Source organism: Crocodylus siamensis, chromosome 1, assembly GCF_052110815.1.
Source record: "Crocodylus siamensis isolate JL-2025a chromosome 1, ASM5211081v1, whole genome shotgun sequence".
NCBI classification, from domain to species: Eukaryota; Metazoa; Chordata; order Crocodylia; family Crocodylidae; genus Crocodylus; species Crocodylus siamensis.
Genome location: NC_143395.1, coordinates 375,839,988 through 375,865,115, shown reverse-complemented (window position 1 = coordinate 375,865,115; position 25,128 = coordinate 375,839,988). Strand labels below are relative to the sequence as shown.

At 46.2% G+C, this 25,128-nt stretch overlaps 1 protein-coding gene across 1 annotated transcript in view; it reads right to left on the bottom strand.

Annotated features, from left to right (window-relative positions):
• The window catches only part of STARD13 (StAR related lipid transfer domain containing 13), a 602,523-nt gene that overhangs the window by 543,172 nt on the left and 34,223 nt on the right, over positions 1 to 25,128 (bottom strand). The window lies entirely within an intron of this gene.

Genomic DNA, 25,128 nt, shown 5'->3' with positions numbered 1-25,128 from the left:
GTTACTAACAATTGCTTATTCAGATTAGACTTCATTTTCTATGAAACACTATAAAGCAAGAAACTCTTTGAAATATCCATTTCTAAAAATAAAAATGAACTTTGATTTTCATTCTTATCGTATACTAAGAAAATGTTTTTTGCTTTCTTTAAATTTCTTTAAGCTTAAAAATTTAACTTTTAAAATGGTTCCACAGCTCTTTAAGACAAAAATATTTAGGAGTTAGAACTAAAGAAAAATCTTGACTTAATTCCACTCTGCCTGTTAATTTTCTATTTCCAAGAATAGAGGAAGAATTTAACCTAAGAGGCCAAAAAATGTAAAACAATATTGACAATTTGTATCCCAATATGCATCTGAGTTTGCAATACATAGAAAAATCATTGTATCAAAACCTTTCCTTTATCATATTAAGAGTAAGAATGGAACAAAACTGCTGGAGTTGATTAAAACAGGATCAAACTCAACAAATTTAAAATGATCAAGAGGTCATTTCAATATGGAAATGATGAACAGCAAGTACAAAAATGTAAATAATTCAGTTGAGATGTAAAATAATTTTATACCATAGTCTATATTGTATTCGTAGAAATAACAAGAAAGACCCATATGTTTAAGTTTACTCAGAAATATGGAAATTAGAAAGGGGACCATAAAAATAAAACAAGCATCAGCAATTTTTCTAGGTCTGCCTATGGATCAAACTAAAAAACAGACCAAAATATTATAGCCAATGAATTGTCCCCTCTGCCCCCCTCTGCCAGCACCCTGTGCCACCACCAACTCCAGCACTGCTGGCCTCAACCCCCCTCCCCGCCCTGGTCCTCAGAGGTGATAGAGCACCATGACAGCAGGGATGAAGCAGGGGGCTGCACCACTGGCCTCACCCCATGCTCCATCCCTTCTATCCCCGCCATCACAGTGGTGCTCTGCTGCCTCCAAGGAACAGAACCGGGGTGGGGGGATGAGGCCAGTGCTTTTTCCCCTCCATCCCCACCATCATGGTGGCTCTCTGCACTCCGATTGGTTGTTTCACTAACCATTCAGAGTGCTCCAAGAGCATTATGGACAAACGGACAGACAGACAAAGCCCTTTATTATATAAGAATGTGTGTGTGTGTGTGCGCGTGTGCACGTGAATAGTTTGGGGACAGCCAAACAATATTGTTGAAGAATGTATTAGTTATTGAAAAACATTACTCAGCTTTACTTCCATAATCTAAGTTATCTTAAGTGGTAGGGGCAGATGGCATAGCCAGGTTGAAAAAAAAGGAATTAGAGAAATTTGCGTATAACAGATCTGTTAATATCTGTTGGACAGATTGGTTGGAGATGTTTCCTTTAGCATCTCCAAACCAATGATAATGTTGAATTCCAGAGACGGCAAAGAATAGGGGATAGATCACTCTAGGTATACCTAGTTCAATTGTCTCCCTCAAAAGAACCCCCTCTTGCCACTGTTGGAGATGGACCTATTTGATGTGCTGGAAAATCATGGGCTTAGTCCTATCACAAATTACTATAATCCTTCCTGAATAAGGGAGGACCATGAGTCCATCTCAACTAATTCCATGTGACAAATAAAAAAGAAAAAGGGGAGGGGAGAGAGGTCATAGCTTAATAACAAGGGAGGTGGAAGGGGAAACCAAGCAGAATGCACAGGACAGCACCCAGTGCCCCCTGAATGAGTCGAGGGAGCCTGTGGGTGCCGACCAGGGAAACTCTGTCCAGAGACATGAGTGCAGGAGTCACAGGAAGACAGCCCCACACTTGCCCAGGTTTATTCTAGCCAGAACCTCCTTCCTGGTCTTGTATATGGCCAGGCTGGCCAGAGCCAGGAGGCAGCTGACCAGGAGATCCCTGTCCATGGCCCAACCAAGCCCTGGGACTGCATAATAGAAAAGTTGTGGGAAGAAGTGCAGCCAAAACCTGGTTCCTGGAACCTGGTTCACTCAGGGTAGGTGTGAGCCAGGGTATCCCTCTTTTGGCAAAAGGGCAGGTGTCGGGCGTCTTCATAAAGTATACCAGATACATGCCCAGGGTGTCAGCTCTGTGGAAAAGCCACCAGCTGAGGTCCCCAGTGGCTGATGGGATGCGAGTGAAATACAGACTTGTCCCCTGGGTACCCTCATCCCTGCCTTCACTTAGATTGTCCCATTACTTGTTGTCAGGGCAGGATGCAAGGATCGGGTGATGGATTGTGTGGAGCATGCACATGTAGAGCTGGTGGTGGTGGGCTATTCAGAGGACTGGCTTGGAGCTCCCAGCCTGATAAGATGGTATGGCAGGAAGTACTATGAGACCTGCTGAGCACAGGCAGTCATGAAAAGGCAGTCATTGTCTGGGAAATCCAGGGGAAACAGTGTACTAGAGCAGAATGGAGTTGAGATGGTAATCCAAAAACAAGATCTTTTGATGAGATAATTGGCAGTCAGTGGCAATGGACAAAGGTCAGTGCTCCTGCTAATTCTTTTAGAACTATAAGCACTATAAAACTTGGAGATAAGGTGTCATTTACCTGCCTGTGGATCATAGCCTGAATAATTATTATCACTCGAGTGGTTCTTTTTTCCTTACTGAAAAAACCTAAAAGGAGTTTCAATCAATTGCTCATCTGACCCAAGAGCTCTCTCGGCCTCTTGAAGGCTCAGATCGAGCGAAAACATTTATTCCTCAGGGTTTTATTTTGTCACCACTCACCTTTCACATGTATATGAGGCTAATGGGAAGAGAAAGTGAGACAATATCACTGCATTCTATATACTGCACACAGTTCGTTGTCTGTTTCTAATTGAAGCCAGATGGTGGGGGGTGGGGGAGGATTCAGTGCCTGAATGGAACAGGTTGGCTTAAGTTCTGTTCAGGAAAGATTGAAGTGATGTTAGTGATCTCCATCTGGTGAGGCCACTGTAAGACTCTCAGATGACTACCAAAAGGCACTGACAGCCTGTGGGGTGGTGTAACAGGAAGCATATTGCAACAGTTCTCTGAAGACGGTATTGCTTCTTCTGTTGTTTCTAGGTGTTGTTTAAGGTACTATAATTTATTAATGAAACCACATACAGCTTGTTCCTTAAGTGCTGCTCTGACAGCAGAGGTCAGCTGGGGAACTGGCACGAGTGGTCACTGTAGTGAAGCATTTTTTTAGCAGATTCTTGAATTACTTTTCCAGTTGATCTGAAAGACAACAGCTCTGTTGGTTGTCCCTCTTTTGCTCTGGACTGAAGCTTTTATTGTGGGGGTTGTAGATAATTTTGTGAACAAATACTACATAGTTAACAATCATTTTCATGATACAGGCACTGTTTTACTTGAACATATTTTCACAAATTAAAGCAAGCAAGTATTAGGTTATACTTTAAAGAATATCCACATACGAAGAAGCTTCAGCTCCTGCTCCAGATCTGATATCCCTATAGAAGTCCTGAAAAGCATATCTTCAAATTATTATTGTTTTCTACTTTCCTCCATTTGTGAGAGTCTGAAGGAGGTAACTGAATTTCTTTTGAAAGAAATCACAAATTCTGAAGGATCAATAAATACAATTGTATTCCCAGTGGGATTTTTTAAAGCATGCTAGACAAGAATGAAAATACATTTCCTGAAAACTTAGTTAGGAAAAAGACAGCTCAGAGACTACAATTTAATTACAACCATATAAGAAGACATCTTGGGAAGTTGCTGGATTGGCAGCTTTTAAAAGAATACAAAATGATTTTATAGCAAAAAAGAAAAGCTTAGGGGGTTTTTTTAGAGTAGGTTTCTCTTCTATTGTTTGTTGTCTCGCTATGGAAATTAGGTTGATAATATTTTAGGACAGACAATTAACAAAACTAAAAGGGTACATTTAGACATTTGGGGAGGTTACATTTAGACATTTGGGGAGGTTAGATCAAGTTAAATATGGCCACATGATCTACGGTAAGTTGGGATGGGGAAATAGCAGGGGGGCTTGAGGGATCAGGGGGATAACTGGGGTCCATGGGGAGATCAGGGGGCTAGCAGGGTCCTTGGGATGGGTTGGGGAGATTAGGGGGCAAATGGGGTCCACAAGGGGAATCAGGGGGCTTGAGGGGGCCACCAGCGTCTGTGGGAAGTTTAGTGGGGTTGGGGGGAGAAGCAGGGTCTTCAGGGAGCTTGGGGGGGATCAGGGATGTAAGTGGGGTCCACAGGAGTTTTGGTGGGGTCCAGGACAGTTTGGTGGTATCAGGGGTGCTACTGGGGTCGACAGGGTCAGCTTGGGGGATGGAGGGACCAGGGACTATTTTTAACTCCCCACTCCCAGACCCCCCCAACAAGCCTCCCCCACAACACCAATTTACTTCCTCAGCTCCCATCACCACACATGCTGGTAAAATCAGCACCAGGAGTGGCTTGCGGGATAGGGTTCTGATGAGTGTGGGGGCAGGGAGGTGTAGGAAAAGCACAGCCCCAAAACTGTGGCCAGCATCTGGATTTTTCCAGCCCTGGGGTTGTTCTCAGAACTGTACAGAAATTCAGCTAGATCGGTCTTGCCAGACCCAGTATCAGTTGGAGTCCCTCTGAGGTACAGTTGACATAGATCAGGTTAGCCATTTTTAAACCACTCTAATTGTCCTGAACTTCTGTATAGTTTGCATATAGATCTATTTAACTAGGATTCTAAGCATATGGGCTACACCTGGGCGAACTAAGCTAGATCACATGGCCATTTTTAATGTGAGCTAACCTCCCCATTAAGCTCCCTGAATGTCTGTACCTATCTCAAAGGTACAGATCTGATTGTTAGCAGATCAGATTGATCATAATCAGTCTACCCTAGCCCTCCCCTTTCTTCTTCTACTAAGAGTCAGTATTTATAACAGAAGCTACAATAAGGTTCTTTTAATAAACTGAAGTTGATTAACAAGAGAAATCATCACTCTAAAATTTTAATAATTTGAGTAAAAGCTTTTATTTTTTGTTTAATATTCAAAAATCACAAGAGATGGTTTTCCAAAGCAGGGCTGTCTGTTCCCTAGTTTCAAAATATATTGTATTTACTTGTATACCTCATGTACCTTTCCCCCCACAAAAAAAATATATCAGCCCCAAAAATCAAGGTACGTGTCTTAAGCGGAGAAGCTGATTTTCTGCCTGGGATAAAAACACTTTGTCCCCTGCTCCACAGTTCAGCAGTGCATTACTATTCAGGCATCTGATGGAATCAATTGACTTAAGGGCTCATCATTCTTTATTCGACAGGTGTTAAAAATCATTTCTCCTATTTAATGGTCTTGATGCTCCACTATAGCTTACTTTTGCAGCCATAATTTTCGGAAAAAAATATCTATTTTTCTTCATTCTGCAATCCTGAAAACAAGGTGTATATCTTATTTGGGGGCATGTGGTATGTGAGAAGATATGGTATAAAGATCCACACTACCATGCAATGTCTTATCTCACTTTGACAGACTAAAAAAATATTCACCAGCAAATATATAAACTAAACTCAAACCCCTTCAACCCAAACCCCCATGTATGTGTATGTATGTATAAGACCCCACCTACCACAATGACCATCTGAGTATCACAGAGCAGGACAGCATTTCACAGCACCTTCACTAGTATGGTAGAGATGCTGACTGAGCTAAGAGGCACCAGTATAAATTCCACTGATTCTCTCAGCTGCTTCCCCCAACCCACTAACATAGTTTCAATTTTAGGTGGGTTAAGACATAATCAAATAGCTTTCCTCCCAAATTCATTAATTAATTTGTTCCAGTGCTCTGAGACAATAGATGGGACAGTCACAGAGCTGGAGCTCATCAGCCTATTGATTACAGTTTACCCATGTCTTGTTCCTAAATCCTACCATGATCACCACTGTAGCTTCAGCTACCCAGGTAACAGCAGGAGTGGCAATAGAGAGCCTTGGGGTACCCTACAAGTGAGAACCCTTACAGCAGATGAACAATTACCCACAATAATCTGTATTAGCTCACAAAGCTAAAGGCAGAGCCGGTCAATAATAATTCTGTCCACCCTACTATAGTCCATCTGTAAATAAGCCAAATCTACTTATCACTGGTATTAAAAACTGCTGAAAGATCAGAAAAAGATCAGGATTGAGAGTCTGGACACATTCTTTGATACAGCCAAGCTGCACTCAGCATTGGATTGACTTAAGAGGGATAGAAGTGACTTTGCAGACTCCTGTTTCCATGATAATTAAGGGTTTGCTTGGCTTCTGTGACAACTTGGAGCAGCTTAGGACTATGCTTGTTTTTTTTCCCCTGAGTAGATTGTCCTTACACAAGCAGAATCCCTACATAGCGAGCCAAGGTGGTTTCCTGAAAGCTAGAAGGTGCACTGGAGTACTAAGAGACTTAACAGTGGAGGTCTACTACAGACCAGCTAATCAAGGGGAAGAGCCAGACGAGGAATTCTTAAGTCAGCTCACGGAGGTAGTTAGGTCAGAGGACATGGTCATCATGGATGACCTAACTTTCACAGTTTCATAGCTTCTAGGGTCGGAAGGGACCTGAGTAGATCATCTAGTCTGACCCCCTGCCATGGCAGGAAAGAGTACTGGGGTCAAACGACCCCAGCAAGGTGGTTCCCAAGGCTTGTCTTAAAGACCTCCACGGTAGGAGCCAGCACCACTTCCCTTTGAAGTTGGTTCCAGACCCTAGCCACCCTGACCATGAAGTAGCACCTCCTGATATCTAGCCTAAATCTACCGTCTGCCAGCTTGTGACCGTTATTCCTGGTCACTCCTGGTAGTGCTCAGGGGAACAGGGACTTCCCCAGTGCCTGCTGGTCCCCTCTGACTAGTTTGTAACAGACCACTAGATCCCCCCTCAGCCTCCTCTTGTAGAGGCTGAACAGGTTCAGGTCCTGTAGCCTCTCCTCATAGGGCCTGCCCTGCTGCCCCCTGATCATGCGAGTGGCCCACCTCTGGACCCTCTACATGTTGTTCACATCCCTTGGGATCAAGCTGGCAGTCCGCCACGAGGCGAGCTACCGCCTGTCCCAGTCCCTACCTCTCGGTGCTCCCTTAATGTTCTTAACTGAGTGTCCTGGGGGTCCGAACTTTCCAGACATCTGCTGGGAAGAGCAGTCAGCCAGGTCTAATGGCTCACGTAGGTTCCTAGTCAAAATGCAGGACCTCCATCTAACCCAGGAGGTGCACAACCCCACCAGGCCTTGTTGGACCTGGTGCTGGCTACAGGTCATGACCTGGTGAGGGGGCTGCAGGTGCTCGACCATCTGGGCAACAGCGACCATCACCTGCTGGAATTCACCATCCAGCGCAAGGTGGCAAAGGCCTGCAGCAAGGCAGTAGCCCTAGATTTCAGGAGGGCAGATTTCAATGAGCTAAGGAGAATAGTCGGGGAAGCACTGAGGTCCCAGAGGGGAGGGGAGCCAGGAGTCCAAGAAGAGTGGTTGCTCTTTAAGGAGACGATCCTCCAAGCCCAAAGGGAGATAATCGCAACACGGATCAAAGGGAGAAGGAGGGCACAAAAGCCCCCATACCTCACCAAAAGCATCCAGGAATGTCTTCTAGCTAAAAGGGAGGCATACACCCAATGGAATGGAGGGGCCATCACCAGGGAGGATTATACAGTGGTTGCTTGGGGATGCAGGGGGGGCAGTCAGGAAGGCCAAGGCGGAGATGGAACTGGGACTAGCTTCCCGGATCAAGGACAAGAAGTCCTTTTTTAAATACATAGGGGGCAAAAAGAAGGTATCAGGTAACGTGGGGCCCCTGCAAGACACGCTAGGAAATTTGGTCGTCACACCAGACAACAAAGCTAACCTATTTAACGACTTCTTTGCCTCCATTTTCCTGAGCAGGGACCAGATCAGCCCCCTCACCGGACCCCCCTCAGGCCCCAGGGGGAGGCGCATCTAGGCCATGGGTAAGGGAGGATCTAGTCAGGGAACTTCTGGAGGGACTGGATGTATTTAAATCAGCTGGTCCAGATGATCTCCACCCCAGAGTGCTGAGGGAATTAGCTGAGGTCACTGCGGGACCCCTGGCACGGCTGTACGAGCACTCATGGTGCTCTGGTGTGCCAGAGGACTTGAAGAGGGCCAAAGTGGTTCCCATCTTCAAACAAGGGAGGAAGGAGGACACGGGAACTATAGGCCAGTTAGTCTTACCTCGATCCTGGGTAGCTTTTTGAGAGAATTGTTCTGGCATATGTCCACGAGGGACCAGCAGGGGAGATTATGCTTAAGGGCAACCAACACGGGTTCATTAGAGGCAACCAACCTGGTGGCCTTCTACAACCAGGTCACCAAATCCTTAGATGTAGGAGTAGCAGTGGACATAGTCTTTCTGGACTTTCGGAAGGCCTTCAACACTGTCTCTCATCCCGTTCTCATTAAGAAACTGGGGGACTGTGGTGTCGACACCTACATGGTCAAATGGGTCGCCAACTAGCTGGAGGGCCATTTTCGACCTGGAGGGATGTGGGCAGTGGGGTTCCGCAGGGCTCAGTCCTCGGGCCTGCACTGTTCAACATCTTCATCAGTGACTTGGATGAGGGGGTAAAAAGCACCCTGTTCAAATTTGCTGATGACACTAAGATGTGGGGGGATGTGGGCATGTTAGAAGGATGGAATAGGCTACAATCTGACCTACACAGGTTACAGGGGTGGGCGGATCAGAATAGGATGGGATTCAACACTGACAAGTGCAAGGTGATGCACCTGGGGAGGAAGAACCCCACCAATGTGGGGATGAAGTCAGGAAGGCCAACCACACCTTGTCATGCATCCACAGATGCATCTCAAGCAGGTACAGGGAGGTGATACTCCCCCTCTATACAGCACTGGTCAGGCCACAGCTGGAGTACTGTGTCCAGTTCTGGGTGCTGCACTTCAAGAGGGATATGGACAAGATGAAGAGGGGCCAGAGGAGGGCCACTCGCATGATCGGAGGCAGCAGGGCAGGCCCTACGAGGAGAGGCTACAGGACCTGAACCTGTTCAGCCTCTACAAGAGAAGGCTGAGGGGGGATCTAGTGGCCGTTTACAAACTAGTCAGAGGGGACCAGCAGGCATTGGGGGAGTCCCTGTTCCCCCAAGCGCTACCAGGAGTGACTAGAAATAACAGTCACAAGCTGGCAGAGGGTAGGTTCAGACTAGACATCAGGAGGTGCTACTTCACTGTCAGGGTGGCTAGGATCTGGAACCAACTTCCAAGGAAAGAGGTACTGGCTCCTACCCTGGGGGTCTTTAAGACAAGCCTTGGGAACCACCTTGCTGGGGTCGTTTGACCCCAGTACTCTTTCCTGCCATGGCAGGGGGTTGGACTTGATGATCTGCTCAGGTACCTTCCAACCCTACTAACTATGAAACTATGAAACTACAGAGCAACTGGAATGTATAGCAGAACCAGGGACCATCTCTTTTTCTTCCCTTAACAGAATTTTGACACAATCCAATGTTAACCAGTTCTACCTAATGCATTACTCATTTTAATTACAATGCTGCAGTGTTCTGCATTAGAAGCCCATGGGCTGTACTACCACTTTCATAAACATAATATTAAAATAAATCATATTTGGCAAGAACTGATATACTCTGTGCCAGTATCGCCATAAAAAATAAGGTTAGCTAAGCTTATCTTTTTTTTGGCTGTTCCTTTTAGGATAGCAATCTACCCTAGTGTTGATTTCCTTCCTCTTTTTATTATTTGTTATCCCTATAAATACAAAAGGGATGGTGCGCTCAACATTTTACAAACAAATGACAGAGTTACTGCCATAAGGAGATTATAATTAACTGCAGATCCACCAAACATCATCTACCACTTCTGGACTTCTGTCTCTGTTCATTCCTACTGGGTATACTTTTCTGGGGCTTAGTCCATTAGTATGTTTACTTCTTCTGTTTTTACTTTTGCTGAATGTTGTGTGAAGATACAGGACAACGTTAACTAAAACACCTTTACTAGGATTTGGAGGCAATCTTCATTTGTACACATAGTACTTTATACCTATGTAAAGGTGGACAAAAAAAATAGGGCTAGGGCAGAAATTACCCATAGATGGGTATAAGTGATCAGAAACACAACAGAAGTTCAGTGCACATAAACTGCTTTCAAAATGGCCAAAATGGGTTTAAGATAAACCTGGATGGATGTACTATCAGACATAACTGATTTAGGTTAAATCAATTTATTCAACTTCTGTCTCAGCTCCCCTCTAGAATCAAGTTAATTCACAGTCCCCCAGCATCCCAGGAGGCTTTGCACCTACTCTGCAAAACCCCTTTTGCAAGGTGGGTAGGCTAGTCTTGGCCTAAGCTGTCTGCTCCAGCTGAGCAGGGAGGCATGCTGTAGCCAGCTCCAGCCTCTGGCCTGGGCCACTCCAGGCATTTGGCTGCATTTCTAGAATCAAAAGTGATCACTTGCTTATCAGTTCAATCCACGTAGTTTAGACTAATCTGTGAAGATTGAATTAAGTCAGACTCAGGCTTTTTGACTATGGGCAAGATGCATCAATGTGCATTAGTTTAATTGAATGCACATTATGGGTGCACATCCACATGTACGTGCCCTTAATGTGAATTAAAAGTGGTGAAATTAGACTAATTACACCTAAATTTGATACCTGCAAATATAATTAGTTAAAGTGCATTAACGTATGTGTAGATGCGACCCAGCACTAACTTTAGTGCTGGGTCTACCTAGCCACTAGGGGGCTTGCCCTGAGCCCAGCCTCAAGGCTCCTGGCTGGACACCTCTCCTGCCCTGGGGCTGGGCTGCTCTGTAGTACCCCCCATGTGCAGGCTGTAAAAGCCTAAAGTCATTCTGTACCCTGGGACACACAGTACAGGACCTTTTAAGACTGAAGGCCTTGTGTACCCCTCAGGCTGCCTCTGCCAGTGATGCCCCTTATCCAGAGGTGCTGCTTGGCCACAGGAAAGTGCTGTAGCCTGCTGCATACCCTGCCAAGCCCTGAGATCCCTAGGGCTGCTGCCTGGCTGTCTGGCTGGAAGGCCAGCATTTGCTCCCTGCTGCTGCTCACCCCTAGCAGTATATCCTGTGCTTGCAGGTGCTGTGGCACATTTGCCTCTGCCACCAAGCTCCCGGTCCCTGACTATGCCCTGATGGTCAGCACTGATGACCACTGCACAGAGCTGGTTATACAGGGACAGGTGAGAGGAGGCCCCGAGAGCCAGCCTGAGACACCATGTCCTTCCTATCCTCCCCATAGAGGACAGGCCCCGCCTGTGTGCGCACGCCTGAGCCCTCCACCCAGAGCCCCAACTAGAGCCAAGAGGAGGTGCATTAACTCATGGGCCTCTGGGGGGATGTAGAGGGCCAAAAGCAGTTTGCATGGGGCAATACCCATATTTATGAGGCCCTGTCAGGCAGGATGTGTGATTGAGGGCACTCCCAGATGGCACAGGAGTGCCACCTCAAGATCAAGACCTTGTGGGCATACTGGATGACTGTGACGGATCACAACTGCTAGTTATAAAGGGCTTTATAAGGATTCAAACTCAGATTTTGGCACTCTGGGACCCAGGCCACAACACTGTAAGTTACAACAGCAGGGGTGGCCTGGCCAAGCTGCCCCCCAACCCTGAACCCTCTGGTGGTGGCACCTCCCTGGAGGAGGGGCCCTTGTGTGTTCAGCATCCTGCCCTGCCCACCTCCCTGGCTGCTGAACCCACTAGCAGCTCAGGGAGCCCTGGCCACTGGCTACCTCAACAGCTCCACATCTCCAGGCTCCACCACAAGGAGCAGCTGGACAGGATACCACCAGCTGCCACCAGCACCAGCCCCACCCACCAGGGTAAGGAGGGGCCCTGGCTGATGTAGCAAGTTGCTTTTTCTCGTGGGGAGGTCTGCACGAAGCCACCAGCCTCATCAGCCCTGGAAATGTGTTAAATCCTGCACTGGAGGGAGGGCTCTCCCAGTCCCCACCCCTACCCCTGTCCCTGGTCCCAGCCCCTGCCCCCACCCCCCATCCCTGCCTAGCCTGCCCGCACTCCCTTGGTGCTGTATTCTCCCCCACAGCATGCAGACAGGCGGGACACAGTTCAGAACATTGGGTGGACACAGGGCCACTCACACATGGAAAAAGTCATCTAAAAGCGATGTCCTCCTTGGCAGCAGGGGGCAAGGACATGTAGTGCTGCCACAGGTAGCTCTCTCGGTGGCAGCGGAGGTTGCGGGACAGCCCAGGCTTGCCCCCCATGCCATTGTAGCTCAGATTCCTGAACCAAGAGTGCAGGTGTGCCTGGGGCACCAGAAGGATCAGCAGCATCAAGGCTTAGTGGCTTGGGCACCCCTCAGCTTGCACAAACAGCTCAACATGCACCACCTAGGACACACATAAGAGGGGCATGCTCAGGGTGCATCAGTGGCGGGGGGGAGTGGTACCCCAGGTTGCCTCCTCATAGAGGCCTCTAGCAGGGAGGTTGGGCACACAGCAAGCCCCTGGTTGGGCGCACAGCAAGCCCCTCAACCCAGCTGTCCAGGAGCCCTGTGCACCCCAAGCCCGGGTACCCTGGGCTGGGTGGCATTGCAGCAAAGTGGCTGGCCTACAGGGAGAGATGGGGGAAATGAGATTTGGAGCTGCCAACAGTCTGGCTTATCCCACCCTGGGAAGGGGGTGAGGGAGGCAGAGAGCCTACGGCTAGCATCTAGCAAGCCACCAGCCCCCGGGAACAAGTGATGGGGATGGGGAGCTCAGCCAGCATCCACCTGGGCCCAGGCCTGCCAGGGCCAACTTACCATGGTCCCTGGGCACCTGTGCACAGCCAACCCTTGATTTGAGACTGAGGAGTGCACAGCCCCTGGTGCAAAACATCTTATCTCTGAAATGTTGCAAACCCTCACAAAAGCCATCTGTCTCTTGCCTCTGCATGGCCAACATCTAGATGAGAGGGAGAGCCCACCAGCCCTAGCAGTGATGACACTTCAGAGACACCACCAGCCACTGCTGGAGCCCCCCGCATGTACCAGCTGCACCAGCAGTGGACCCAAGATTGGATACTCCTGCTCCAGCAGCTGGTGGTAGTTGCAGAGGAGTGGGAGGCACAGGAGTGGGCATGAGAGCAGGCCTGGTAGGCAGAGGATATTGCCTGGGTAGATGCACAGGACTGGGCACAGAGGGAGCACTGGGCCCATATGGAGGCCCTGGAGTGGGAGCGCTGGAGATGCCAACTGCCAGGCCCTGAACATCCTCCTGCCCTGATGGCCACATCCATGTCTCCCACTGCCCGGCTCCTGCCTCGGGCCCCACAGGGCCCCTGGGTCCCACCCACTGCGCCACAACTGGCTGCTGCCTGGACCTGGGAGGAAGCCGTCCAGTACCACCAGGCCACTGCAGCCCCTGGCCTGACCTCCACCCTGGATCTCTTGCCACCTGCCTAGGACCAGCCCTGCTGCTTACCTCAAGGCCATACAGGCAAGGAGGCAGAGGGGCCAGCTGTGGGACCACAGGAGGATGCTGGCCCTGTACGTGAGCAGCCAGAGGGGGAGCCACCAGCTGTGGGACCACAGGGGGATGCTGGCCCTGCACCCGAGCAGCCAGAGGGGGAGCCACCTGCTGCTGGACACAAGCCCACTACCTGCTGCAGTCATTGCAGCCCCCAGACCTGCAGGGGAGTGGCCTGTGACCAGGGTGCTGGGCACTCGCACCTGGAGTCTACAGCCTAGGCCTCCCCCACATCCTACAGCCCCCAACTCTTGGACCTAAAGACCAAGACTCCTGTATATAGTTCCACAATCTGTGTGCTTTCTGCTTGCACCAGCTAAAGGGGAGAGGATTCACCCCTTCATTTACACTAATTCTTCTTCCATACTTTGAGAAGACCCACACTACAGATAACATAAATGTGAATTTCTCCTTCATGTTCCCTCTCCCAAAGAAGCAAGGAACTTTATATCTGGCTTCACCAATGTTCATCCTAGTCATGTATTTTATCACTACAACTCCCAGATTCAAAGAGCTCAAAGCAATGACAAACACCATGGAAAATGTGCACGTGCACCAAGGCCCAGAGCCCTAAAACAGTACCTTCTTGACCTGCTACATTAGAGAGTCCTGATTAATGTCCTGACTAATCTATGCATGTATAGTGGTTCTCCATTTGTAATAAGTGCTTCTTCTTCTATGTTCATTTATTGTGACTTTAAAACTAGACATACTTCAGTATTTTCTGTCTACCTGTGACAGAGTAAAATAAAACTTTACTTTGAAAAAGTTCAGACCATCTTCACCTTAGCCATACTTGTACGAATCTGTTCTTCACTTATCTTATGTTTCCTCCAGATTCTGACACCAGCTTGTCTTATACTTCATATCTGTGACTGCACAAGATTTAGGATGTTTTTGGTGGTACAAATGGTTGTACAGGATCAGGTGCTTGATTATTTAAATGGTATGTGCGTGGGTCAGTGAACATGCAGGTATAATACATGCTCCTTCAATCTAGGTATGCACAAGTAGCAACCAACAGTTGAAAGAATCAGTCCCATTCCTCCCAGCAGTTCTTGCATTTACATATTCTGACAGGCTTCTGGCACAAGGCAGCCAAAAATGATGAGCTGTCTCAACAGATTAAAATGTAAATTCTACTGAACAAAACAACATAGAAAAATTATGTTTCTGTATAATCTGTGTGATTAAATGTTACTTGTTTCAAAGCTAATGTTTCTGTCACTTTCAATTACAGCTTTTGGAAGCTTTATTCCACATCATTTAATCTCTGTAAATAACTCTCCTGTTCAGCTTTCTTATAGGGACTGACATACTTAGCATGAATTGTACATTTCTATTAACTTCTACAATAACATTCTCTGACTCTAATTTATAATTATGTTAATCAAATCTGTAAGATACTATCCCATAATACTGCATACTTGAAAAAATGAAAGGAATTTGATCACATTCAGTCTCACTCGACTGCCATTACATTGCCCAAGTTAGATAAACTAGGCAACAGACACTGCTTTTGTATAGCAAGCAAAGGAAAATACAATTATTTTTTTAAATGACTAAAACTTCTGTTGGGTGAAATGCTTCCAAAAACTGACTTACGTGGATTTTCATCTCTAAAGCTGATCAGTTTGACACATTTGTGATAAATTATGGAACCTACTGGCAAATGTTTCAGGCAAATGCTGGATCAGAATTAAGCAAATCTAAATCTTGTGACAAGTCTGAAGACATGTTATTATATGCAATTCCTATTTTATTTTTTAAAAAACCCTTGTATTCAAAGGCTGCCTCAAGAAATGCCTCCACCCTGAATTTGTCCAAATAATTTTCCTTTGTTAGTTTAAGGAAATGATGATTTATGTGGAAAAGAGGAAACTGCGTTATTAAATTAAGGATGAACCGGAAGAGTTGGGGGAAGGTAGCTGTGCTCACTAAACACTGGTAGAAGATGCTATACTTTAGGTTGAACTATGCCACCCTGTGGTCAACTGCCTTTTTGCAGGTAAGAATCTAAGAAAAGCTACAGTAGGAAGAACAAAGAAGATCCAAAAAGAAGAGTGAAACTACTAAAAGTCAATATGATTCTTTAAGCATTTATTAACAATTTACAAACATTGGTTCAATTAAAATTATTTTTTAAACAAAGAAGATTTCAGAACTAATACTCCCTTCAAAAGGAGGTAAATAGTGTAATTGTTAATGCTCAGGCCAAAACAATTTATGCACAAGCATAACTTATACCTATGGCTAAACAGCTTGCAGGCTTGAGAGAAAAGCAACATAAAGGCCTCCAAGGCAAAGAGACCTTTTTCTGTGTTTGAACCCTGTAAAACGGAGCTTCAATCTTGAATGGGACCTTTGAGCACTACTACAATATAAATATTTGGTTCTGTCAGTAGTAATACAAAAGACAGGACCATCTAGATGTTTGCAAACCAAAACTGAGTAATACCAACATCTTTTACTGCAGCCCTCATCCAACCTTTTATTTTATTTTTCTATTCATTTGGAACATGCAAAGTTCACATTGGAGATGCTGCCCTTTATTTGTGCTGTAAGGCATGTAGTACACATCCAAGTGCTATAACATAATTACTAATCCTAATTAAAAACCCTGCATCACCTCCTCATGTGTCAGTTTGGTATACAGATAACCTGTGAAGAATGAAACACATGGGGCAAAGGAGCTAGAGATGGAAATTAGTCCCTTAGCTGGATTAACTGCAGTATAGTACAGTACTTTTAAAACTGTCTATGACTGTTGTGAAGGTGAAGAAGGATTTTAATTGATTTCAAAATTTCATCTCTCAGGATTCATTCAGTAAAATTGTATTGCATTGCCAACAGCTCTGCGGATCCAGATAAAAAGAAAGTTTTTTCTGATTGATATTGGAGTTGATATTTTTCAGAATTTCTACATTGCTTGAGTTGCAAAGATAAAGTTATTCATATTTGAACCAGATATTTATGTGGCTCTGAGAGATAGAACAGTCACTGATCAATATTTAGCCAGTTTCCTCACTGAAGTTCTTGAGATTAGAGCTGTAAAAATAAATTTTAAGTTTACTGGCCACATAAATAAATAGATAAATAATAAGAATAATAAATTGACGATTTGAGTTGAAACAATTTTTTTGCAAAACCAAAAAAACCCCACCAAACCCCGAATAAAATTATTTTGGTTCAACTGAAATGTTGTTTGCCCCCAGATGAAATATTTGTCAAAGGGTTTAACAATCTGAAAGCAATAAAACCGGTTCAACAATCTGAAAACAATTTGCAAAATTTAAATATAGTTATGAAATGAAGTAGTAAAACATAACATTGAAAAATGATTTGACCTTTCTCTCTTTTTTAAATCATATTTAAGTGAAAGCTACTCATAGATCTGGGTTTGCCCAGCACTACTCAGAGTGTAAAAGTAACTGTTGGTCTTTGCCTCAGTTTTCACCTGTGAAACTCCTGGTTTGTCAAACACAGGTGATATTAGTTGAAATCTTACTTGGTTGAAACCACTAACTTATTTCCTTCGGGTGGTGGTTAGATATTTGCCTATAAATTATCTCTAGAAGTTAGTGATCATTCCAATGGATTTCTTTGCTTTTGTTATCATGCATTTTGAGAGAATAATTCAGAAGAGATCACAGTATAGCGGCACCAGTGTCTTTAAAAGTCCTTAATTTCCTGAACTGATCTCAAGCTGGTGGTCAGGAGATACGAAGACTATTTATGACATAGACAAACTAGGGGGCTGTTCAGTGAGGGTGGTATGCCTCACTGATACAAAGTGTGACAGTAAAGCACAAATAAAAACAATGATGACATCTTACGACATACAAAATAATTATCCTTTGAGTTTGTATGAAATTTCAGCTGTTCTCATCCATGGCATCCCATGTGCCGTTTGCTTAAGAACTCTGTCAGATGGGAAATACATATGGTTCTTATTCTTTAATCCATTATCTGAAAAAAGGACATAAAGGAGCCACAAGAAATCCCTTCTTGCTAGAGAGCAGGAGGTAGGAGAAGATACAGCAGGTGAGATGGTTAAGTTTTGTTATAGTAATGTCAGGATATTTTTGGCTTCAGATAGTTGCATTAAGATGGGGTTTTGTGCCTCTTTTCCATAAGACAAGTAAAATATGACTTGAAGTAGCATTTAAAAAAATGTTTCATGGGCCCCAGCACCCACAGTTCTATTTTCAAAATGAATTGGGTAGTTAAGAACTTAAGTGCTTTTGAAAATATTACAAATAATTATGTCACATGGAATTTTTATGCAACATCTCTGAATTTCCAGGTCCTACACAGTGTTAAACAAACATGGAGCCAAGTTAAATATATGCAAAAGATGTTGTTTAATTTTGTTTTTGCACTGACCATCTGCATGCACCTAATTAAACAACCAGACAACTCTATCTGAACTGTAGGAAGCTAATGAGATAGAATGAAAAATAAATGATCAAATAAAATAAGGCATGTGTTTTAATATACATTACCCTATGCAGAAGGACCAAAGACTTGAGTACTTGGAAGGAATGATTTCACATGATAAGTTAATCAAATATATTGAAGAGAGACTATGAAGTCCATAAAGGATTTTAGGTATTGATTTAATGTGGCAGATGCTCAGATACTACACTTAATTGGCAACAGTAAACCCCCCCAAATAAGCAGATAAGGAGGATGCCCTTTGTTTATGGTCTAAAATTGATGCAATCATATACCACTTTCTAACCTATTGCAATGAGGTACCCCTGCAGAGATCAAATATCTGCTTTCTCTATATTTGAGCAGCATATTTTAAACTAAATTTAACCTCTCTGGAGCATAGACAAAAGTCAGAGACTAGATAGTGTTATAACATGAGTTACATGTATTGCCTCCTTTAGCCATACTAAAGACTTTTTCAATAAACAAAATGTTTATCTAAAATAGTTATACATGCTCATATGATAAGCTAGGACTCTGTTGTGCACTGTGGGGAGGGGTTCTATGACATTTCTTTATAGTTTTATTTATTTGTATCCTATCCGCTTGCAAGGAGGTTAGGGCGGGGAAGGGGAAGGAAATCAATTCAGTAGCACAGATCAGGGATAGAAAACTATTAACAGTAACAAAACGGCAGGCAGAAAAGATCTCTCTAAGGTGATATGGCAGAAAGTTAAAGATCTCCTCTAGCAACTGACAAAACAATTACTGTAATTTGTTTCCATTTGATGGAGGGAAAAGAAAACTCCTAAAGGGGGCTGCCCTGTCTTCTTTCCTAAGGCTGGTAATACAGCATTTATTATAATTGTTATACTTATTGTTACCACTGATATTTTTAATAGCTAAAACTGTTATTCCTGGGAAGGTTTAAAATGCCTGCTGACCTGATTGGCAGAAAAATGAAAATTCAAGAGGGAAAATACACCACTGAGAAACAGCATTGCAGGAGTTGGGATTTTCATGTCTGCATTTCAGTGCATTTGAAAAAAATAGCTCTATTTGTTCACGTTACCCTGTAGCTTCAAGGACTATAGCAAAAAGGCTCTAATAATAAAAATGTATCCCATTGTTTCCTAATTTCGATTGATTTTACATAGATGAAATATGTGCATATTTGAAGCTTCACCACATGTATTGGCAATTAACTGAATCTCTGTCACTACATCTTCATTGTGTAATACAAATGTCAGGTTGCAAAGAGGCATCTGGGAGGAGACAGGACTTCCTAAATATGTTCTATGGGCCAACTTGGCTCCATATGAGGAAAGCATATGGTGTTACTCAAGTCTTCCTCCAATTGTATCTATTGTATAACAGTTCTGTCTGGCTGAGGAATTTTGTTTCTGTGAAGTCATCGTACCAGTCCAAAACAACACTGTGGCCAGTTTTTCTTTAGATCTGTCCATCTCAGTTCACAACCAAAATCATATTTGTAGGAGTCCTACTGACAGCTTGGAGTAGGAAGTGATGAGGTAACAGACTGCGCCTGTGGAAACGCTGAAAGGGATTTTTCTTTAGAGACACAGTGCCACCACAAGAGCCTCACAACATACGAGGGCATCTTTCCTTTCACATTTGGGGGGATTGGGCCTTCTGAAATATATGGTGCAAATGTGCCCCATGTCTTCCAGAGCATAGACAATAGTCGCACACGATTATCAATATCCAATAGTTCCCAGCTAGGAGTGCAGAGTGTGCTTGAGACTATGTCTTCCACACCTCTGGTCAGACCAGGAATAACCCAATTCTCCATTACTGACATTTAACAGTTCTCTGTTGACTTATTTTAAATAAATCACCAGTTTTCCCCTAATTTAGCTCCTTCCAAGAGCACGTCACAGAACCCACTATGAGTATGGCACATACCCATAGGCAGCCTTGTTCTGCAGAGAAGACAGGGACTCAGTAGACATATGTTTCATAGTTTCATAGCAGCTAGAGTCGGAAGGGACCTAGGTAGATCATCTAGTCCGACCCCCTGCCTTGGCAGGAAAGAGCACCGGGGTCAGATGACCCCGGCAAGGTGCTCATCTAACTTCCTTTTAAAAATCCCCAGGCTAGGAGCCTGCACCACTTCCCCTGGAAGCCGGTTCCAGGCCGTAGCCGCCCTGACTGTGAAGTAGTGCCTCCTAATATCTAATCTAAACTTACCCTCCGCCAGCTTGTGACCGTTATTCCTGGTCACTCCTGGCAGCGCACGGGGGAACAGGGACTCCCCCAATACCTGCTGATCCCCCTGACCAGTTTGTAGCAGGCCACAAGGTCCCCCCTTAACCTTCTCTTGTGGAGGCTAAACAGGTTCAGGTCCCTTAGCCTCTCCTCATAAAGCCTGCCCTGTTGACCCCTGATCATACGAGTGGCCCTCCTCTGAACTCTTTCCATATCGTCCACGTCCCTCTTGAAGTGTGGCACCCAGAACTGGACGCAGTACTCCAGCTGCGGCCTGACCAGTGCCGCATAGAGGGGGAGGATCACCTCCCTGGACCTGCTCGAGATGCATCTGTGGATGCATGACAGGGTACGGTTGGCCTTCTTGACTGCCTCCCCACACTGCCGGCCCATGTTCATCGTGGAGTCAATGACGACTCCAAGATCCTTTTCCGTCTCCGTGCTGGCAAGAGGGGAGTTCCCCAACCTGTAAGTGTGGTGCCGGTTCTTCCTCCCCATGTGCAACACCTTGCACTTATCAGTGTTAAACCCCATCCTATTCTCATCCGCCCACCATTGCAACCTGTCAAGGTCAGCTTGTAGCCTATTGCACCCTTCTAGTGCACCCACATCCCCCCACATCTTAGTGTCATCAGCAAACTTGAACAGGGTGCTTTCTACCCCCTCATCCAAGTCACTGATGAAGATGTTGAACAGTGCGGGCCCGAGGACCGAGCCCTGCGGAACCCCACTGCCCATGTCCTTCCAGGTCGAGAAGAACCCATCCACTACCACCCTCTGGGTGTGGCCCTCCAGCCAGTTGGCGACCCATTTGACTGTGTGGGCATCGACACCACAGTCTCCCAGCTTTTTGATGAGGACAGGGTGAGAGACAGTGTCGAAAGCATTCCGGAAGTCCAGAAAGACTACATCCACAGCAACCCCTGCGTCTAATGATTTGGTGACCTGATCGTAAAAGGCCACCAGGTTGGTCTGACAAGACCTGCCACTGATGAACCCATGTTGGTTGCCCCTGAGCATGCATTCCCCCGCAAGGCCCTCCTGGATGTGTGCCAGGATAATTTTTTCAAAGAGCTTACCCGGGATTGAGGTAAGACTAACTGGCCTGTAATTTCCCGGGTCCTCTTTTTTTCCCTTTTTGAAGATAGGGACCACATTGGCCCTCTTCCAGTCCTCCGGCACCTCACCAGAGCACCACGAGTGCTCATAGAGCCGCGCCAGGGGTCCCGCAATGACCTCGGCCAGTTCCTGTAGAACCCTAGGGTGAAGATCGTCCGGACCAGCGGACTTGAACACGTCCAGCCTCTCCAGAAGTACCCTAAACTAACTCCTCACTAACCCCTGGCCCAGGCGTGTCTCTCCCGGGGCCCGAGGGGGGCCCAGCAGGGAGGTGGCTGAACTGGTCCCTACTTAGGAAGACAGAGGCAAAGAAATCGTTAAATATGTTAGCTTTGTCATCTGGCGTGACGACTAAGTTGCCCATCGTGTCCTGCAGGGGCCCCACATTACCCGGGACCCTCTTTTTACCCCCTATGTATTTGAAGAAGGACTTCTTATTGTCCTTAATCCGGGAAGCTAGTCCTATCTCCATCTCTGCCTTGGCCTTCCTGACTGCCCCCCTACATCCTCGGGCGACTGTAACATAGTCCTTCTTGGTGATGACCCCATCCCTCCATTGGGTGTATGCCTCCCTTTTAGCAAGGAGACATTCCCGGATGCTCCTAGTGAGCCATGGGGGTTTATGTGCCCTCCTGCTCCCTTTGACCCTTGTTGGGATTACCTCCCTTTGGGCATGGAGGATCGTCTCCTTAAGGAGCAACCACTCACCTTCGACATCTGGTTCCCTTCCCCTCTGGGTCCTCAGCGCTTCCCCAACGATCCTCCTTAGCTTGTTGAAGTCAGCCCTCCTAAAGTCTAGGGCTGTTGCCTTGCTGCAGCCCTTTGCCACCTTACGCTGGATGGTGAATTCCAGCAAGTGATGATCACTGTCTCCCAGGTGGCCCATCACCCGCAGCCCCCTCACCAGGTCATCACCCGTGGCCAGCACCAGGTCCAACAAGGCGTCTCCCCTGGTGGGGCAATGCACCTCCTGGGTTAGATGGAGGTCCTGCACTCTGGCTAAGAACCGACGTGAGCGATCAGACTTGGCTGACTGCTCTTCCCAGCAGATGTCTGGGAAGTTCAGGTCCCCCATGATGACCACATCCTTAGCCCTCACTGCCTCTGTGAGCTGACCTAAGAATTCCTGGTCGAGCTCTTCTCCCTGGTTGGGAGGTCTATAGTAGACTCCCACCGTTAAGTCTCTATCCCCTGGACTGCCTTTTACTCTAACCCAGAGCACCTCAGAGTGCCCCCCTCTACCCCCTTGCTAATTAACGAGGAAGTATATTCCTCCTTGATGTAGAGTGCTACTCCTCCACCTTTCCTTCCTATCCTGTCCCTCCTGTATAGCCTATAGCCCTTGACACTCACCGCCCAGTCATGCTTCATCTTGTTTCCCTTCTAGAGATGTCGCAATCAGTTCAGAGTTGAAACCCATCAGAAAGGACAAAGAGAGATAGAAGAACCTTGCACTTCTGCTGAAACTATTGCGGCATTTCTCTGCAGACAATGAGAACAGTCATCTCCAGAGCGGATAGTCTTTAAGGCCCTTTATAGATGTTACATTTTTCTAGGTTTAATCCAGACTACAATTTATACATGTAAATGTCTGTAGTCCGAATTTCAATTGGCTCCAGACCAAATTAACTAATTCCGACTGAAGGAGGATTAAAGTTAATGCAGACTAAGCCAGTGCAAACTAGGCAATTTAAACTGTATTAATTAACATCTATATATGGCAGTTTTATAGGGCTTGTTGTTGCTCATGCCCACCACCAGGTGTAGCAAGTGAACACAGTTTGTGGCCTTGGCTGTGCATGATGGGGAAGGGGAGAGGGGAGATTTGCAAGAAGTATTATTATTATCAAAATAAAAGGATGATGTTTTCATATACAATATTGTTTATGGTGTTTGGTTTTTTTTCCATGGGTGGGTGAGCCAGCTTGTGAGTATTGGTTCTTCTGGTGAAAGGGAGGGGGTGGGGAAGGAGTTTGCCCAGAGCAAGACTAAGCCCCCAGCCTGGTCCGGTCATTTTGCCCACTGACAAGTGGTGATGCTATTTTAAGATCTTAGACTGCTGAACTACCCTCCCCACCCTGGGTCCAGGACACGGGGTCTTTGCCTCACCCCAAACCAGCCCCTGCTCCCTGCAGGGCCCCTGCAGCCTCTCTCAGGGAGCCAGATAATGATGATCCCCCAGAGCCAGACTGAACCCAGAGCTTGTGTGTCTGTGTGCCTGCATTTGTGCACGTGTTTGTGCGTGCACAAGTGATGCATGAGGAGAAGCACTGGGGGGGTGGGGGAATGGAAACAGACTTCAGGCAAGCTAGCGCCAGGAGGACCACCTGGCAGGTCTTGTGCATAATGGAGAGTGCCATGGTAACAAGTTGGTACAGCAGGCTCCTCTTGGCATGAACGTAGCCCCTCAGCTGTCATTGCGTGTCAGCCAGGGTGACCAGCAGGACCCTCTGCTGCTGCTCAGCCTCCCTAATTGTCCTCCATCTTGAGGCTACGGTGCACTACCCGTGTGAAGGTCAGGACATACAGCAATGGAGTCTGGAAGGACACTGGATGCTTGAAAGCCCAGACTGATGCTAAATACTGTGGCTCAGGGAGGGGGCAACTTCTAGATTTTTTCAAGGGGGCTGTGACAATGGAAAAAACAGTCCTTTTAGGGAAAACAGTCTTTAGGAACTCAGCAGATAAGCATGGCAATTATCAATCCCTGCAAGAGAAACTAGGTTGGATTTTTGCAACATAACAGAGGCTATCAGGCACAAAGTAACACCTTTACAAAGTCAAATATGCCAACAATACCTCACTGTGATTAACAGGGATCCTGATTTTCTCAGATACCACCCCCTTCCCCCACAATTTTCAGATTAAAAAAAAAAAAGTAATGTAACATCAACATCATGAAAAAACATGGATTTTGGTTACTTTTAATTCAAAAATTGGAGATTTTTTTAATCAGAGAAAACCAGGATCCCTGGTGATATTGGTATCCTGACTAATCTCCCAGCCCTGTTCAAGCACAGCTTGCCTACTTTGACATCCTGCCAGCCCCCACCCCATCCAGCCTTCACTGCCTGGTTGGGTTGAGGGGTGGGGAGGGGAGAGTGGTGTGATGGCCAATCTCCCAACAGCCCAGCAGTATGACAGTGGCATGCAATCCATAGTGCCTGACAATGTACCCCGGTAGCACCCATGGTTAATTAGGGGGCCTCTGATGTATGCCATGGTGCTTCCCAGTAGGCAGAAGAGTAGCTAGCTGCATGGGGTTGCATGATGATCCCCTCACCTTGGGGTTTTACCTGGGTGGGGGTGCCTGGCCATTCTTCCCCCATAGCATGATGGCTGATATCCATCCAGGAACACTTCTGGCCAGGGAGTCTGTAATGGAGATGGGCTACTGGGCAAAAATGGTTTGTGGACTGATGGGCATGAGGCAATCCCAAAACAAATTAACAGACTTTCTGGCTTCTCATCACAGGACCCTTGTGCAGTGGGCTCCATGTACCTGTTGCTTATTTTGGTCCATACAGAGCCCCTATCATGTTCTGATGCAGAGCATGGGGGATGGGTCCCAGCAACAGGACTCTGCCTTCCCCCTACCCTTCCCCTCCACCATGGGCTCCTGGTTTGTGAAGAAAGGGGCAAAATACCTTGGCCCCCCACCCCACAACACATTGGCTTGGATGGTCATCAACACTCAGATCAATTGTACCCATTAGGGCTTGTGGAACAGCACTTTAGATAACTGTAGATTTGCAACAATGAAGCAGTGCTTAAACAGGTTAATTATTGCCTCCTAATTACTTCCAACTGCAATTGCTAAGGCATAAGCATGCACATAGAGGCTGCAAATTCGATCTTTTAGGGGGCTGTCAAGTGGATAGACTGTGTATAGCTTGTACAGACGCACTAGGGGCTTG